Here is a 7,471-nt window from a genome sequence, read left to right as displayed (position 1 = left end):
ATAAAGCCTGTTGCCATGGTTGTATAAACAGGGATAAATATTCTTGGGCTGAGGATGGGGGTGGGGGTTAGGGGATGATTCATTTTTGCTGAAGAGGAGTCAAATGGTTCATCCTCCTCCCTCCTGCCCCGCAACACTCAGCCTGGGGGGAAGATGAGATTACCTCATTTGAAAGTAAAGAATAAAGCAAAGGTCTTGAGATTGGACGTGAACTTACTTTCTCAAAGCCGTCTAGAGCTGGAGTGGAACCCTCAGAAGCATCTCAGCTTTGCCCCTTGCTGGTGGGGATAAGTGTATTGTGGGTACTTTTCTTGAGGTGCAGCTCCTGGAAACGGTGCCTAAAGGTGTCAGACTCTTGTGGTTTGCCCAGTCTAGTCAGGGAAGGTGGTCCCCTCTGCCCTACTGCCAGAGCCTGAAGGTCCTGGCACCGATGACTGAGCTCAAAGGGAGAGGCAGAACCAGTTGTATCCCAACGGAACTCAGATCCTAAACTAAACAATGGAAACACTGCCATTCTCCTGGCTCCAGATCCTATGGTTCCCACCTGGACATCCCAACCCACCAAGTCCTAGCCTGCTCTGGATGAGGCACCCCTGGCTAAGGCAATGACCATCTCATCTCCACTGGCAACAGAAGATCTGAGGAGCTCATCCTGATAACCTGATGTGAGGAGAGAGATACGTGGCCACACACAGTCTGGAAACCTCATCATAACATCACTCTCCCAAGGGTGGGTCCGTGTCCCCATTGCCCTCATGCCGCCCCCCCCCCGTGGCTGCCAACAACCATTATCCCAGTCCCCGTCCCCGCTCCCCACACACCTCCCGAGCATCAACAGGAAAGGCTGACCCTAGAGATAAACACGTGCTGTTGGAATGTGTTCAGATATCACTGCAGAGCTGCTTCTCTCCAGGCAGAGGACCTCTCCTGGCAGGCAGGCCCAGAGGTGCTGAGCAGAGACTGCGTGTCTGGTGTGAAACACTGGGATGGTGGGGGAGGAATTGGACAGAAGCCTAACTCTTCTTAGAATAATCTAACTCAGCTTTCATGATATCTTCCTCTGTCCACTTTAGACGGAGGCCTGGGCTCCTCTGCTTCTTACAATCCCAACACCAGGAAAGACAGCAGAGAGACGAAGTGGTCTACATGTTGGGAGCCCTCTCGGTTCCAAAAGAAAGATTCCCTTTGGTGTTTAAGGGAAAACTCTTCTGACAGGGTGGTGGAATCAAAGACTCAGTCATAGGAAGCTCGTTAGCTTTTGGTGTCCTCAAACGTAGAGTATCATTCTCCTCACTTTCAGATAGAGCAACTGAGGTCCAAAGAGATGGGTCTTAAAGGTGATATAATAAAGTCTCCCTGTTTCCAAAGTAACCTCTTTCTACTGCCCTCCTCTGCGGAAAGCAGCAGGCATGTGGATTACTGAGATGATGAGCCATTGAAGGAGAGAGTCCCAGCACTTCCCCATCCGCAGAATGGCCATCATTCTTGCATACTGTGTTAACTTAGACGCCACACTCACAGCCGTCACTTCTTTACAAAGTCCCTGGGCTGCAAGACCAGTTATGCAGGTGCTAAAACTTTTTGGAGAGGGACAGAAGGAAGGTGTTGGAGGAAGCAGTAGCAGGATAGTAGTCTGAGAAAACTTCATGAATGAATGGATTATTTCACCTGAACAATTCAGAGGAATTGTAAGTGCAAAATTAGACTAGTCTGAAGAATGAGCAGTTAGTCTATGGGCTGCTACCAACCCCTATTTGGAATTATTTGCAGCTATGGGCCTGTGCTTATGGTGCCTAAGCGATGGTCTCATTGCTACTGGGAAGTAAACATTTCCATTTTGCAAACATTTGCTGGAAAAGCAAGTATTTTTCAACTGCAAAGAACACCTGAAGAATGTCAGGGCACAGCTAGGGGATATACTTATGGAATTTGTGCACATTAATGCTGGTTGATGCAAACTGCACTGAGAAGGAAAGTGACTTGCTCCCTGCACTCCCCTAGGGATATCCTGCCACATCTGCCTCCCTGGAGGCCCAGCGCTGACTTCCCTGTAACATCACCATGGCCTGCAACTCAGGGCAAAAGCTGATTTTATTACACACTATTTGGTCATCTCCACCAGCTTCTGGTAGCTGTAAGCAAGTACCAGGCATTGGCAGCCTGCCAGGGGGAGAGTTGTCAGCAAGAGAGAAAGAAGGCTACCTGCTTCTCCCACTGAGGCCACGGGGTAAGTAGAAAAAGAGGTCAGTTTCAGGTTTGGCTTCCTGTGCATATTTGCTTCCACCAGGCTGGCTCCTAAGCCTCTTCTTGGTCTTTTGCAGGTGCCAGAGAACTGTCCTTACCCTGATCAGACACCGGCCCTCTCTGATCATGACCCTGAGGGGAGCCAGTGCTGAGGGTGACAGCTGCTTCTGTGAGGGCTTCTGCTTGACCAGAGCCCTGGGGTTTTGTGGGGTGTGAGTGGGGTGGGCAGTGACGCGCAGCAGCAGCAGTCTGTACCAAGAGACAGCCTCCGGTTCCCAGAGCGGAGAGGCAATGAGGCCAAGAAACACCGCCATCATTTAACAAATGAAGATGCACATTGCCGAAAAGGAGCTGAACACGCAAAGGAGTTTGGGTTTTTTACTGCCCTCCCTCCTCCCTGCATTTGGACAGGTTTTCTCTGCTGTGATTAGTCCTCATGAATCATTATCCATAGAAAGTGACTGAGGCAATGGAGAGTGAATAATGACTCCCCCAAATGGTCTTTTGTGTCTCTGCCTGGAGGGTTTTGGAAATAACTTGCATTTTAATCTCTCTGACTTAGAATCATAGAATTTGGGAGCTGTAAAGGACCTTACAGATAATCAGGGAATTGTGACCTCATGGAGAGACTAGAAGTCAAGCTCTGTGGGTCTGAACCTCCAGTCTGTCACTGAAAATAGAGCTAGCTAACATTTATTGAAGGCTTTCCTTGTGTCAGGCACTCATCTGTTCTTCCCAGACCCTCGGAGGCAGGGCTCCTATTGCCTCTGTTCTGCAGATGAGGAAGAGGATGAGGAGCCAGAACTCCCCTTGGTTCACACAGAGGCTCTGGCTTCAGAACCCATGCCTTCTGTCACTCCAAGGACTCACCATGTGGACTTGAACAAGTAATTTAACCTCGTTGTGTCTCAGTTTTCTCCTCTGTGATGTCTAAGTCTGATAGTCTACATTTCACACCCAAGCGTATGACTTTACAAGTTAGGAGAGTGCAGCCCAGAAATGTTGAGTGATTTGCCCTAAGTCACCCAGGTTGCTAATGGCAGAATCAGCAAAGGAACTCAGATCCAGTGATCTTCCCTCCCCTGTCCCTCCCACCCTTCCCCTACTCCCCGCCAAGACCTCTTTCCCCTCCATCACACTTTGGTAGGTGTTTCTAGAGGAATCCAACTCCTTGCCTTACAGATCTCTTCTATGATTTCAGATTGATGGGTTGGACATGTTGGGTTTGGGTGCGGCCAGTCACAACACCAACGGTGAGTTCAGGAAGCTGGTGATATTTGTCCAAGTACCTTCGACCTATCTGCCTGCCTGCTCTTTTTCAGGTCAAGACTGGTGATGAAAGCCATGAGGGAAGAGCATGGCTATGCCATGTCTGGTGTGGCCCATACATACTCTCCCCTGGTGGGTGCTGTTTCCAGTTGTTTGTCCTCATCAAGCAAATGTTACCGCCTTGTGCCGGCTCTCTCTCCCAGCTTCCTTCATGGCGGCAGTGGTTGAAAGTCTGTTCCTCTCTCCCCTTCCCTCTGTCCTTTGTTCTCCCTGTCCCAGGTTCTGATCATTAATTGGTGTGTGATGAGTGTGCCTTGGAGGAGGTAGGGGTCAACAGGGTCTCCAGTAATCACTATGCACCGTCTTTGCCAGCCTCCCCATCCCAGTGTCTTCCCTACGGAAAATAGATTGGAAAAGGGTGGAGGTGTCAATAAACAAATCATTGGAGTGCATGGAAAGTGAGAACAAGGGAATCCTGGGTGAGGCATTACTCTATTCACAACGGCACTGGGTACCCATGCATGTGTGTGAGTGTGTGTGTGGCTCACACACTCTGAAATGAGCTCTCACCCACTGGTGAGTGGAAAATTAGCTTTGGCAGGTGAGGAACTGGGTGACAGGTGAGGAAGCCAGCAGGGTATCGGTGTTATCTGTCTCCTAGTGCTGTTTGCTGGTGTTGCTAACAATATCTCACCCACCGCCTTCCCCTCCCCTAACTTGTAATTAGGTGGAGTGGAAATGACTCGGGAGGGCTTGGGCAGGTGGGAGAGTGATATGAGTACATTAGAATGGCCTCGTGACCTTTAGAAGCCAGCCGTGTGCTTTGCAGGTGGGCTGCCCCAAGCCAGGTGGGAACTGGCATTTTCCTGATGGCCCACGAAGCAAGCTGTGTGGTTTACATTTCTCTGGTGGGTGGGAGAAGAGATGGCAGTCCAGGGACTAAGTCCTGGGAAGTTCCGCCAAATGGCATAAGCTGGAGGTGAAGTGAGCCAGGACGGGCAGGTGGGAGACCTGGGGGTCTTAGACTGGCTCTGCTGCCCATCTCTGCCTGCTAGTTGGCCCTGTAATCCCCCTGTGTCAGGTGCACCCTTCCCCGGGCCCCTTTCCTCACTGTAAAGTGAGGAAAATAATCTCACTGCTACCTGCCTGTTGTGAAGGTAAAGTGTAAAGGCCCTTTGAAATGTCAAGAACACTGTCATTGGACAGTGTCAAGGGAATTTGCAGCGCCTACTGAGAGGCGGCAGTCTGCCTCTGCGTCACTTTCACAGCCTGTGCTCAGACAGGTACTTAGGCATCTCACATCCATAAATCTCATCTCCTATCTATAGTCGGCAAATAAGGGAAAGGGCAGGCCGCTGCTCTGCTACCATCTGATCTTCCTCCCAGCCCCAGCTCCTGGCCTCCCCTGCCTCCACCGCAGGTGATGATCCCTCTGCGCTCCCTCATCTGCTCCCGGCCTGTCAGTTTAATTTAACAAGGTTGCGGGAAGGGTTTGATTTAATCAAACCAGTTGCTGTATCCATTCTGCTCAGAGGTCCCTCAGTGTCACCACTGAGGCTCAGATTAGACAGTGACAATTACTTCTTCTTCCCTGGCTTTGCCTCCCCCTCCCTTTCTCTCCCTGGAGGGAACACAGAGGCAGATCAGTCTCCTGGGACCTAAGAATAGATGCGGGAGGATCATAGGAGGGAAGCAGACTGGCCTCAGAAAGCCCCTCTCGTGCCTTACATGGCCTTGTTTAAGTCTGAGCAACCGCCTGAGGGATGAGGGGAGCAGCAAATGTGAGCAGAGCTGCCTGGAAAGGCTCAGGGCTGCCTGAGGACGGAGCTGTGCCATCATGGATGGCCTCAGAGATAAAGCCAAGCTCCCTTGCTGTCGGGAAACTGGGTGGAGGGCGGGCCGAGGAGGTAAGGTACGGTGTGCTCTGCACGCTCCAGACCACAAGAATTTATTTCCAGTTTCTCAGCCTGGATTCTGGGGTCTCCAGAGCCGGGAGACAACAATGGAAAAAAGGTGAGGCTCCATCCATCTGAGTCTCTGTGGCTCTGTTCTCGGCATGAAAGCAGCAGTGACAGGAGGAGGCTGTGTGGATGTGGGTAACTATGGTGCTGGGGGGAGGCAGGTACCGGTGGTGTGTGTGGGGGGCGATGTGTATATGAGTGTCTGTGGCGGGGGAGCCAGGCAAGGGGGGTCTCTGGTGCAGATAGGTCAGGTTTAGGGACTTTAGAATTCCAGAACAAATCTCTCTTGCCACTTAACTCTTTCCTTTCCCTCCTTCTCCAGGAAGTGGGTGCTCGGCACCTCTTGTTCTCTTGCGCAGCTCACAGGAGAGAAACAAAGTCCTCTTGAAGGGGAGCCCTCTCTTGGGGTGATGGAAATCTTTCCTTTTGCTCATTTGTGTCACATTCTTCCATCAGGCCGGGCAACTGACAGGTGCACCCTTCCCCGGGCCCCTTTCAGAGTCCCCTCCCTGCCATTTGTGTCTCACCCAAATAACCAGCAGACACCACCATCCGCAGGAGCTGCATATGATTAGCAGAAACCCTTCCTGACAGCTCCAAAGAGAAGCCCTCAAATGCGTATTCTATTGAGTGCATCTCATTGCTGCTGACAGCCGCTTTATCAATTAAATTCCACATTCCCAGTCTTCAGAGACGCCACAAACCTCCCTACCTAATAAATCACAGGCCCCCAGTTATTGTTAAATGTCCCATCAGTCTCTAATAAACTCCCTGCCAACAGGGGCAGGTTATTTATTATGCTGCCTGGACAAGAATGAATTGGGCCCCATTCTCAGAAGAAGAGCAAACGTGACGCCTTCCTCCCTAAAGACTGAGGCTGTGGTATTAAATGGGGCAATTAATCAACGCGGGCCTTGGGCAGAGGGGAGTCTGGTCTAGAGAGAGGGAGGATGGCCTGGGGTCCTTTACTGAAAGCCAGCTAAGCAAGTCCCCATGGTGGGAGGTGGCCGCGCAGAGTATAGGAACCTGGGCCTTTGCTGCTTCTTCCCCTCTCCTCATTCCTGTTTGAAAAGGTACTGAAGACATAGTCACCCCATAGGCCAAGGGGCACATATGAAAATAGTTATTCTCCACGTTGAAAGGTAGCTGCATAGGACTGAGCAGGGACGTGAAAAATTCTGTCCAGAAGGCCAGATATTGTTACTTAATAAACTTGATATAACTTAAGTTTATTGATGGTGCTAGTCCACTGAGCAGATGAACTGAAGAATATAGGAGGGAATGTTCCCCTTGCCTGGGAGAGAGAACTAGGAAACATGTGCTCAGTCACTGTTTGCTGGCTAAGCAGCACACAGGTTAAGCACTGACACTCAGAAAACAGTGGAGAACACCCAAAAGACCCAGGGGTTGTTAGGTGTGAGAAGCAGCATATAAAGTGGGCCTTGCAGTTACTACCTCATATTAGATCCCAAACTGAGATGATGCTCGATGCCCTGCAAGTTACAATCCAAACTCCTCAGCTTTGTCATTGATCAAGCCCTAGTCTATATTTCCAATTGTATTTCTCTCTATTGCTACGTAACACTATCCTCCTTTGGGCGAGCATAACACATTAATTTTATACTCCTTATGGTGGCAGACAAGGTCCTCCATACTATGGGACCAATATATCTCTGCAACCTTGTTTCCTGGTAAGTGCTGCCATACTTACCTCCGTTCATGCTAAAGCTCATACCTTACCGTAACTACTATGGTTTCTCACGCTTCCACGCCTTTGCACAAACTGTTCCTTTTGCCCAGAATATCTTTCTAACTTGTCTGCCTGGTGAGCTTTCCTTCCACCCCCGCTGCCTGATGAACTCCACATCTATCCTTCAGGATCAGCTCAGAAAATCATCCCCCAGTGCTTCAAGGGACTTGAGCTTTGTCTCCTGGTTCAGCTATCTTGGCAGAAGTGCTAGACTCCAGGGATTAGGAAAAGAGTGACCTGGGCATGG

Source organism: Balaenoptera borealis, assembly GCF_965194805.1.
Source record: "Balaenoptera borealis genome assembly, chromosome: 1".
In the NCBI taxonomy this organism is placed as follows: domain Eukaryota; kingdom Metazoa; phylum Chordata; class Mammalia; order Artiodactyla; family Balaenopteridae; genus Balaenoptera; species Balaenoptera borealis.
This window is presented reverse-complemented; position numbering follows the sequence as displayed.